The sequence below is a fragment of the Podarcis tiliguerta genome (assembly GCF_965153285.1).
Source record: "Podarcis tiliguerta genome assembly, chromosome: 11".
NCBI lineage: Eukaryota > Metazoa > Chordata > Lepidosauria > Squamata > Lacertidae > Podarcis > Podarcis tiliguerta.
This window is the reverse complement of record NC_139544.1, coordinates 14,941,258-14,952,882: the sequence shown is the minus strand read 5'-3', so window position 1 is coordinate 14,952,882 and position 11,625 is coordinate 14,941,258. Positions and strand designations below refer to the sequence as shown.

Below are 11,625 nucleotides of genomic sequence, written 5' to 3'. Positions count from 1 at the left end.
TCTAACCTCTGTCTAGGTATCTATTTAATAGTACAGGGCAATGCTTTCCAAATAATGGGGCAAAACCTGCCAAGTCATATATCACAGAGGCCTTGTAGCTGAGGCAGTAGGCAGTAGAGTCAGGGGAGGTTGCTGAGACATACTTCAGACATAAATGAGTGACCCCAAAGCAAAGACTGCTGAGCAATACAGGTTTATTTAAATTAAAAAATGACAAAGACTTGGGCCTCTAATGTTATGTTCTCTCATAGAGGTAGAAAGTAAAATTATTTATTCACTATTCTGTCATTAGCCTCTTGTTCTTTCTTGCAATGGATGTGCAAAACTCTTCAAACAAAGCAGCTATTGGATTAAGTGGGGACAAACATGAAGAATAGTGTGAAATAGAAGTGGATTGAACAGCTGCCACCCACCCCCCAAATAGAGAAAAATTATGTGTCTTCTGTCTCACATTTGCTGCAGTCCCATGGCCACTATCAGGGAGTATGTCCCACTGAACTCAGGAGGTAAAGGACCCTTGGACGGTTAAGTCCAGTCAAAGGCGACTAAGAGGTGTGATGCTCATCTCACTTTCACGCAGAGGGAGCTGGCGTTTGTCCACAGACAGCTTTCCGGGTCATGTGGCCAGCATTACTAAACTGCTTCCGGCACAACAGGACACCGTGATGGAAACCAGACTGCACAGAAACACCATTTACCTTCCTGCTGCCATGGTACCTATGTGTCTACTTGCACTGGTGTGCTTTCAAACTGTTAGGTTGGCAGAAGCTGGGACAGAGCAACATGAGCTCACCCCATCACAGAGATTTGAACCATTGACCTTCTGATTAGCAAGCCCAAGAGGCTCAGTGGTTTAGACCACAGCTCCACCCGTGTCCGGAATAAACAAGCACACAATCACTGATAGGCCATCCGCCATTGGGAGGCTCAAAAAAATGAAGATGATGCCTCCCCAGCTGTTGCCATTGGCTGTGGGTTTCTTGTGATGTCACAAAAGCACTTGGCAACTGAGTGGATATACAGGCAGGCCAAGGGGAAAGCCCTTTTTTATTTCCAGCAGGACGCACCTGGCAATGGATGTGACATTCAGCACTGCCCAGGTTTCTTCCACTTGTAGGAGGCAAACTGGTGAATGGAAGGAGGCAATCCTCTGGCAGTAGGATGCTAGGGAGCGATAATAAGGCAAGTTTGCTTCCTTGAAGGCTGCTGGTATCTGTGGCTGGAAGCTGGCGGACATCTCATGATAGACCTAACAGTAGCTTCTGGCACAACGGAACACCGTGACGGAAACCAGAGTGCACAAAAATGCCATTTACTTTCCTTCCGCAGTGATACCTATTTGTCTACTTGCACTGGTGTGCTTTCAAACTGCTAGGTTGGCAGAAGCTGGGACAGAGTAACGGGAGCTCTCTCCACCATGGGGATTTAAACCGTCAACCTTCTGATCAGCAAGCCCAAGAGGCTCAGTGGTTCAGACCACAACGCCACTTGCTCCCTTTTGCTTTTTACTTGGGGGGGGGGGACTTGTTTCTGAGTAGACCGGTGTACACTATCACTGTTTGTGTTACAGATACTTGTGGAATTCCCAGAAGTGTGTTATATTTCATGTACAGTGGTACCTCGGGTTAAGAACTTAATTTGTTCTGGAGGTCCATTCTTAACCTGAAACTGTTCTTAACCTGAGGTACCACTTTAGCTAATGGGGCCTCCTGCTGCCACCACACCGCCACAGCATGATTTCTGTTCTCATCCTGAGGCAATGTTCTTAACCTGAGGTACTATTTCTGGGTTAGCGGAATCTGTAACCTGAAGCGTCTGTAACCTGAAGCGTCTGTAACCTGAGGTACCACTGTATAGCTGTTTTAATTAGGAGTAAGGTGATTACAGAGCAAAAGTTTAAGCAAAATGATCAGGATTCAGGGAAGACAATCTTACTCGGCTACATGTGATTGCCAAAGAAAGAAATAATTTTATATGTTCATATCCTCCATGACTAACACTTAGCTGCTTATACCAAAACATAGTATAATTCATGCATACCTTTTTCACTGTCTCACTGGCCTGAGTGTTGAATAAGAATGGTACATATGTCATTCATGCTAAGATGCCTGTTGTTTGCAATGAGCCCTTGGACAAGCTCTGATTGGAGGTGAGTGGAAGCTCCAGCTGCTTCTTTCAATGTATTTTATTTCAATGGCAAAATATGCAAGAATTTGTTCAGACCCATTCCAGATGCTCCACTGAACTATGTGACCTCAGAGCCAGTGCTGCAAATATATTTGAGGCATGATGTGCGCTACAGCTGGCACTGCACTGCAGGCTGATATTTTGCTTGCCTGGGTTATTACTTCTATGCTAGGACCAAAAAGAAAGGTAAAATACAGAGCATTACACAAACGGCATACTTGAACTTTGTACACAGAAACAGACTGTCAGCTTGAAGTATCGCTAGACCCAAAGTAACGTTGACTTAAGATTCAGACTTAAGGTTTAGCTTGTACAGCGGTTTAGTTTCACTGCGTTATTGGTGAGATTTTGCCTCGCCGCATTTCAGCCACACTTTTGCAGCTGTTTGAACTGAAGAGCCTCCTACAGAGATCCTGGTATACGAAACCTTACTGCCTGTAGATTTCCAGTTATTTGTGGGGTTGTAACAAATAACTGGAAGTTATATTGAGAAAACAAAAATCCTTGCACTGATGGGATGTGGCAGCTAAGTATCACCCTCTATTTCCCACAGTGGCCAGGCAAACGCCTCTGAAGGGATTACAAGCAGAGTGTAAGGTCAACAGATTGGTCCTTTTTGCTTTGTTCCCAAGATAAGAACCGGGAGGTGGATCTGGAGATGAAGTTTAGCTGTCATGGCTAACACAAGGGGCTTCCATGGGTGGAGCTGGGATACAGAAGGTTAGTGGAACATTGTGTTTATGAGTGGCTTAGTAGGGAAGGGAGGCAACAAGATCTGCAAGGATGCTACTAGCCCAGAGATGAAAGAAGACGAAGTCCCCACCAGAGAGGAATAGCAAATCAAGCTGTTGGACTATGCCGAAATGGCAAAACTGACTGGAAAGCTCAGGAACCAAGAAGACAAAAACTTCAAGAAAGAATGGGAAAAATTTATTTGCGTGTCGAGGTCCCCAATCCACCCCCCAAATAACTCACAACAGACACGTAATTTTTGTTTAAGATTTTTGGCATGATTTTGGCCACAACTTTATTCAAATACAAACCGTGAGTGGTTGTTTAGGCATTGGTTAAGACTATCTGTCCCCCCGCCTGGGGACAGAACTGACTTCCGGGCACCACCGAAAGACAGTGCGGGGGGAAGCAAGTCGGGGAGGAATTGGAGCTGAGTCACAGACCCTCAACTCTCACCCGCCTGCTCCCCGAAGGCTTACCGGCCCTAGTTCCATTCCAGGGATTGGACGAAAAGATGGCAAGCCCCAGGATTCCTTTAACGGAATTCCCTTTCCGCAGCAACCATGGAGGGGCAGGCACAGCCTATCCCAGGGGTCTGCAACCCGTGGCTCCGGAGCCACATGTGGCTCTTTTACACCTTTGCTGCAGCTCCGGGGCGGATACTAGCAAGGGGAGGAGGCGCATTGTGCGCCCCGATACTCCCCACTTCCCCACTGTGGTGGGCGCTGTACTGGCTGTGACGTCGCATGGGGGCGGTGCGTGCGTTAGTCACGCACCGTCCCGACGTCACCTACCCGCCCGCTGTCAGATCGTGGCTCCGGAGATATATTTGTTTTAAATGTCGCAATGGTTTTGCGGCTCCCAGTTTTTTTTCTCTTCGGAAACGGGTCCAAGTGGCTCTTTTTGTCTTAAAGGTTGCAGACCCCTGGCCTATCCTAACCCCTCCTCCACCAATTTATAACCAATGCCTAACCACAACCTTACAAGTTGTGACGATTTGCTACGCAGTAGGCAAAAACAACCCAGCCAGCCAATTTGCCAGGTGGAAAAATTCCTACCAGGCCCCTGCTCAAAGGCAGATGACCCCATGACAGGCAATAGCAAGGTCAACGCAACAACCCCTTACTCTAGGGCGGGTGGGCGGGTGATCCGTTGCACGCAGCACAAGAGAAAGTACAAGCCTGCGTGCCGAGTATTAAAACCTTTTACCCCTCCCACCAAAATTGCAACATAACTTTTACCCCAGCAACCCAGTGAACCAATCACTGCCCCAGGCCATCTTTAGAGACCCTGCCTGGTAACAGAGGGGTGGCTCAGTAGACCCCACCGCAACACGTGCCCTCCCTGAAGGAGAACACGCTTTAAAGGTAAAGGGACCCCTGACCATTAGGTCCAGTCGCTGACGACTCTGGGGTTGCAGCGCTCGTCTCGCTTTATCCGAGGGAGCTGGCGTACAGCTTCCAGGTCATGTGGCCAGCATGACTTAGCTGCTTCTGTTGAACCATGGAAATGCTGTTTACCTTCCCCCAGAGCGGTACCTATTTATGTACTTTTGAACTGCTAGGTTGGCAAGAGCTGGGACCGAGCAACGGGAGCTCACCCCGTCGTGGGGATTCATGACCTTCTGATCGGCAAGCCCTAGGCTCTGTGGTTTAACCCACAGCGCCACCTGCGTCCCATAATTTATTTAGGAGACCGCTATAAGCAAATGAAACCATTGGCAGGATTTTAATAACACTTGTAATGTAACAAACACTGTGGACAATATGGATTGATTCAAAATATAGATTACAAAATAATATGCCGTTGAAAATGTTGACAACAGGACCCATGGAGGGGAGTCTCAAGTTTCAGGGCAATCTCTAGATATGGATATGTATTTGATATTGTGTTAACTCTATATTTGTAAAATCAAATAAAAAAGATTTTTTTAAAAAAAGTAGGGAAGGGAGAAGTTGTTGCAGCCCCCCTTTTTGGATACACCATATACCTCTGATTATTTGGGCTATATCCGCATTATTGCGACCATTATGCATGTTATACATAAATTAGGTTTGCACATGTTGTATGTCCAATATGCTCTAGCTGCAAACATAGCATTCTAGACACCATATTGGGCTAGTCTTTTTCCTTCCAGGTTCACATTTCTGCTGCCGAAATCAGGACTGACCCAAGACCTTTTGCCACCTGAAGCAAAGAACGAGGTGGTGCCTCTGCTCCCATTTGTATGTACAACAGGTGACTGAACGGGCAGAGGAAACTTTACCGCAACGATGACAAAGGGGTCATCGTTCCCAATGCACCCGAGGAGCTAGTTTGGGGTACATTACCGGGCTGTGGCACACACAGTTCTGAACTCCGACAGAGGAGAATGACCAGAATGCTTAGGAGGAATGGCCAGTGTTGGGATGCTGCTCTACATCCTCATTCTCATCAGGCCAATTACCTCATCTCCCATATGGTAGGGTCAGCCTTGACTGAATATGCCACCCCTTCCTGGTGCCTCACTCCATCACAGACTTGCCAATGCTGACACATTTGTTTTTCTGCCTCAGTGGAGATATACCTACTGGTAGGGTGAGATGGCATAAAGATGGCGAACTTTGTACACTCTTCATAAACTGCAAACTTTTTCATTGGCAATATCATTATTAAAATAAAAGCACTGAGAGCTGGACTGTGTCTGAAGACCAGCAAAAATTGTGTACTGTGTGAGGGCCCAAGTGGGCATAGTTACAGGCATCTGTTGTTGATACAGCTTGCTGTCAGAAGCAGAGCAGAAGGATATTATCTCAGAAGTAAGACTAGAAGCATTTTCCCTCAGAAAGACACAGCTCTTCATCCTGCAACTTTCCATTTCCTCTCTAGCCCATAAGGCTGGCCAGAATAAGGCAAAACCCTGAGGACACATTATGACACTCGAAGTGTTTGAGTATGGTGCTCAACGTGTTTGTTTATTATGGCATGCCTTTGTATTTGCAGGATGAACGGGGGCTTTCTGTGTCAGTCCTCTCATCTCAGTTTATTAACTTATTATCATTAACATTAGCATAAGTTACATATTCTGATGATAATAATGCGCAACAAATTTCACCCAGGTTATTGAGCACTGGGACAAAGGCCTTCTTCTCACTGAGGTGATAAATTTGTGCCTGGTATATATTCCTGGCATGTAGAAAACTTTTTGTTGTTTAGTTGTTTAGTCATGTCCGACTCTTCGTGACTCCATGGACCAGAGCATGCCAGGCACTCCTGTCTTCCACTACCTCCCACAGTTTGGTCAAACTCATGTTAGTAGCTTCGAGAACACTGTCCAACCATCTCGTCCTCTGTCTTCCCCTTCTCCTTGTGCCCTCAATCTTTCCCAGCATCAGGGTCTTTTCCAGGGAGTCTTCTCTTCTCATGATGTGGCCAAAGTACTGAAGCCTCAGCTTCAAGATCTGTCCTTCCAGTGAGCACTCAGGGCTGATTTCCTTCAGAATGGATAGGTTTGATCTTCTTGCAGTCCATGGGACACTCAAGGGTCTCCTCCTACTTGATGCCAAAGAGGGGGGTTCTATCCTACCCTATCTTTCCCCCACGACATGATCCCGTTTTCTTTTTTGCACCGAAGTGTCTTTTCTTGAATGGTGAGACACCAAAAGACTTCTAAAAGGCAACAAGTGAACAGCTCTGTTTTGAGCTTCCATATTGCTTGCTATGAGAGCACAGCATGCTACCGACACCTTTTAGATCCCTGCTGTCTCTGTTCCACAACTTTCTGTAATTTACCATGGATACCTCTCTTACCCAACAAATCAAGCTCAAAGCCACATCATTGGTTGTGCAGTTCCAGAGAAACAGACATGTGTAAGGACTGGGATCAGGTGGATCCATGGCCCCCCCGGGACAGCAGCTTCTAGGAAAAGACTATGGGTTCACGGGTAGATAGGTCTCCTTTATTTCTTATTTACTTACAATGAGATACTTTCCTTCACTTAAGAACTTTCCTGTATTACTGTTCATGCATAATCGTCAGAGTGAGGCTAGATGCCTTCTAAAGAACCCAGCATGATCCATTGGAAAGGCAGGCTTCCTCTTTTCATAAAAAGTCCCTCAACAAAGACTGTCAAAGGTCAGTTTCTATGTGTTTAGAAATCGTATAATCTGTTCACTAGGTGGCACTGGACATAGTTGTAGCTGGACAGAGTCAGAAGTTTCCTTTGGCTGCTCTGCTTTAAAAGAAATGAAGAGTTCTTGTTTACTTTCCCTACTGATGTGTCTTCTGTGCCTTCCATGGCTCTAAGGTCAGACCCTGGCTTGTTGAGACAGCTGGGATATCAGGGGAGAGTTAGGTGATGGTTAGTGACAATTTCTTTGATGGCCCCTTTTCTACATCATGCTACTAGCTCCTTGACTCTACTCCCTTGTCAATCAGGGTGGAAATAAATCTTTTGCAGTTTTTGTCAGAATATGGCTTCCCATATTGGATCCCAGGGAGGGGCATCAGCTTCAAGGACTACCAGCCAGTTCTGGGCGCTTCTCCCTATCATTAATTTGCCCCCCCCCCAAAAAAAAATTCATTTTAGAGCCTGACAGGACACTAAAAGTGGAGTGGGTTATTTCTCAAAACACTGCCAACTACAACTTAAATACTATTCAGGGTTGACCGTACTATAATATCTTAATTGCTGCTTCTGGGAAACAAGAACTAGGTGGCCACTTCATAATGGATTTCCTCCTTCTTCTCATTATGTGAACAGTTTCTTAGCATCCAGTTCAGTATCAGAGGCAGAGCAGTTGAAAAGGAACATGTTTAAAGCTGGAATTTGGGGGTGGAAGAAAGCATGGGTTACGTCACATCAAACTGGCTTCAGAAATCTTCCATTAAAAGCCCACTTTCTACTGGGAATTAATAAATGGGATGATGCATAACAATGAAATAGAGAGAGAGAGATTGAACTATTTGCAAATGGCAGTTTCCCTCGTGAATTTGTGTCAGATACCAGCTCAGAACTAAAAGCTTGTGAACTGATCAGTAAAAATACAGTAGTCAGTTGGAAAATATGAGGTTGAACACAACTAAGTTTTTCTGAGAGTTAGACCCAGTGCTTTTTTTCTAAAAAAAATGTTTAGGGGTACTCTCATTTTGACTCAAGAAAATCACCATTTTATAGTTCAAATTGGGGAAAATAAATACAGTAAATGGACAAAAGTACAAAGATTCACAAAATGTTTAGGGGTATGCGTACCCCTGCATCTCCCCAGAAAAAAAACACTGGTTAGACCCATTCAAATTAATGGACCTAAACTGGGCATGTCCATTAATTTGAATGGGTCTAACTCTGAGTATGAGTAACTTTGGATAAAACCCACACACAACTTATTAGGAGGACTGAAAACAAATGGATACTAAGTCTTGCAGTCTGAGATCTAATTCATACAGTATCCAAGCAGTGTAACAGGAACAAAAACTGTGTGAGTATCTCTGCTTCTTTTTATAGTTATCTTACAAGTTCAGTGAAATAAGTGTTTGCCTCAGAAATTTAGAAGAAAAAGCTTGAAACTGCAGGGGGTGTTTATGTTGAGAGCTTTGAAAAACATAGAAAGCCAGCCTGCCCACCCACCGCTGTCATACCTTGAAAATTAAAATCCTATCCAAAATTGTTATCTGAGCACTTATGATCATTCTGAATATAAGAACATGCAATTCAGTTTGTTAGTTTCAGAGATACAGGGGTGCCTCGGGTTACAGACACTTCAGGTTACAGACGCTTCAGGTTATAGACTCTGCTAACCCAGAAATAATACCTCAGGTTAAGAACTTTGCTTCAGGATGAGAACAGAAATCGTGCAGCGGCAACAGGAGGCCCCATTAGCTAAAGTGGTGCTTCAGGTTAAGAACAGTTTCAGGTTAAGAACGGACCTCCAGAACGAATTAAGTTCTTAACCCGAGGTACCACTGTATACTTGATGCAAACAGAAACCAATCTGCCATTTTCCAATAATGTGGCTTTCACCCAAGTTTGGAGCTTTCAGTGTGTTTACCATAGTTACCAAATGAACTTACCCTGCAGTTTTCAACCTTTTATTCTAAATGTCTGGCTTGGGCCTAAAATACTATCGCCACGTATGAGATGGCACTGATATGGTCAGTCAAGTTTTCCAACCACATCAAGAAACGTCCTCCAGTCATAATGAGGGGTTTCCTTAGTATGGTTAGAATTATTCTGAACATCTGTTTACACAGTTACCTAAGTTCCTAGAGAGGGATTTAGGTTCCTTGAAGCAATCATATTACTAGGATAAAGCGTGTTCTCCAATAAATGAGAGCACATGTTGCAGTGTGGGCCACCGGGCCAGGCCTCTTGTTGCCAGGCTGGTTAATAGTTATTGCCTGGCATTTGTGATTGGAAACCCGGGTTGCTGGGGCAAATTATATGTTGCAAATTGGGTGGGTGGGACCATAGTCTTTAAATATTGGTGCACTCTGGTTTCTCTTTCTCTTTGCAGAGTGCATCGGATCAGGAGCAATCTTCTCATTGTCTGGTTACATTTCTTTATTCTCCCCCTTCTTTTTAATCCTCTCTAGTCCCTTAATTAATTTAATTCCCCTCTCTAGTCCCTTAATTAATTTAATTCTCCTTTTTTCCTGTTTGATTTCTCACCCCACCCCTTTCCCTGCCCTTTGGGAAGATTCTCCCTGTACCTGTGAGCGCTGCCTGTGCATAATCCTCCTGGGCTTGCCTTTCCCAATAGGGAGAGAGCCCCATTAGGGGCTTTCTTTTGCAAAGAGGTTTCCCCCAATTTTGCCTGTTTAATTGTGGGGCTAGTCAGGGCTGTTCCCAGCCTAGCTAGAATCACTTCGTTTATAGTATCCCCAGAGGTTGGCTTTATTTTGGTTGCATGCAGTGCTGTTGGCCAAGTTTTAATTTAGCCTTGGGCAGGAGCACTATATTGAGTTCCTTTAATATTGCAATGAGACAAAAAAGGCAGAGAGCAGAAGCTGGGAGGCCTGCACGGCCTGCAAGGCCTGCACATATCATTTAAGCCTAAGCCTGCTACAGTTAGCAGTACAGCAATTGTTAAGTCTCTGTGGCATGTGACTCACTTTCTCTATAAGAATTTATCTGTTTGCAGGCTCACTTTTTGCTAATGTATATCTTAGGCAGACAGAGTGGAACCAGAGGCTCTCTGTGCCTCCAGTGAGCACTCTGTGTATGCTCTTTAACTATGCTGTTTCTGAACAAGTTTATTTTCTTCAAGTTTGTTTGCCCTGATAGTGGCAACTGCCATTTTAGAGACGAGCCATTGTGGCTTAGTGGCTAGAGCGCAGGACTAGGACCTGGGAGACAGGGTTCATATCCCCCACTTAGCCATTGTTATCACATAACAAAACAAGCTGCTCCTTTTGGACTATTCTGTTGCTTGGTAGTTCGGCCCACTTGTGATATTGCTCCTAAAAAGAACTTTGGGTTTCTTGAGGGCGTGCTTCCCTCTAAAGGGCAAACAGGTGTACCTGGACAGGTGGTGGGCTGCCTCGAGTTTGTTAAGTCATTGGAAACATTTATGTCTGGCCTAGCAGGTGATCTTAAGGCTTGGCCCGCTTGGCCCTAGAATTTGATGGCCTCTGGCAGCGTTTCCGGCCTGAATAGCTTCCCCATGTGGTGCACAAAGCATTGGTTTCACCAGTTCCTCTCATTTAGTTTTTTGCAGACTATGACAGAGCCTTTGCAGATGCCTCCAGAGTTTGCTTCTCCTGCAGAGGTTGACTTGCTGATGGCCTAGGTGCCTTATTCCAGAAGGAAGCATCTTCAGAGACGGCGATCCAGGAGCAGGGAAAAGGGGAGCAGGGATGATGCTTACACCTCCTTGCAGGTACGTCAACATCAGATGTCTACTACCAGACTTTTAGAAGACATCTAAGGCAGCTCTGTTTAGGGAAGCCTTTAATGTTTGCTGCATTACTGTATTTTAATCTGTTGTTGGAAGCTGCCCAGAGTGGCTGAGCAAGCCCAGCCAGATGGGCGGGGTACAAATACATCATCATCATCATTATTATTAATTATTATTATTATTATTATTATTATTATTATTATTATTATATTGTGGGAGAGTGGACTAGATCATCCTCAGGGTCCCTTCCACCCCACTATTCTTTAAGTTGCAGTTCACTATGGGAACGTTAGATGCAGGGCTGCCATTATCCCCTCAGCTTGCTAGGATCACAGGGACGGGGACATGTGGACCACTTGCGCAGCTCCACATTTCAAATGGAAATTCCCTGAGCAATAGAATCTTAAGCTGTATGCAGGAAGCTGGCCCGGCAGCAGCTTTGTTGGGACTTTTTAGGGTTTCTGGCCGGCGTAGGCCCTGTAAATTTACACATCATGGTGGCAACTCAAGGCAGGGCATTCTGCCCAAGTGGGGGCTGGGGACTAGCAAGCAATAACTCGATACCTCTCACCCATATTTCCATAAAAATATCTTCCTTGAAAGCCTGGCTAAAAGGTTATCTAGATGGGTCAGTGGTTTTGTGCTTGTGAGAAGGGTTTTTCCCAAGGTTTGGGATTCCTCTGGCTTTTCAGCCAGTGGCTCAGAACACAGCAACTCAAAGCCAGTCAGAGAGCTACCTGTGGTAGCAAGTAAGAAGGTTAGGAAGCAGCTTTCATTGGAACGTATGGAGGTATCCCCTTGATTCTCCTGCTATTCCTATTTTCATTTATC

General features: G+C 45.1%; 1 long non-coding RNA gene across 2 annotated transcripts; it reads left to right on the top strand.

Moving 5' to 3' along the window:
• The first annotated feature begins 1,167 nt into the window (after positions 1 to 1,167).
• LOC310660154 lies at positions 1,168 to 5,596 on the top strand. 2 transcript variants are annotated; one of them, XR_014503248.1, is made up of 2 exons: positions 1,168 to 1,182; positions 5,057 to 5,596. It is a non-coding gene; the product is annotated as an uncharacterized lncRNA (long non-coding RNA). The 2 variants fall into 2 exon arrangements; XR_014503249.1 differs by lacking the exon at positions 1,168 to 1,182 and adding an exon at positions 1,646 to 2,907.
• Positions 5,597 to 11,625: the final 6,029 nt, after the last annotated feature.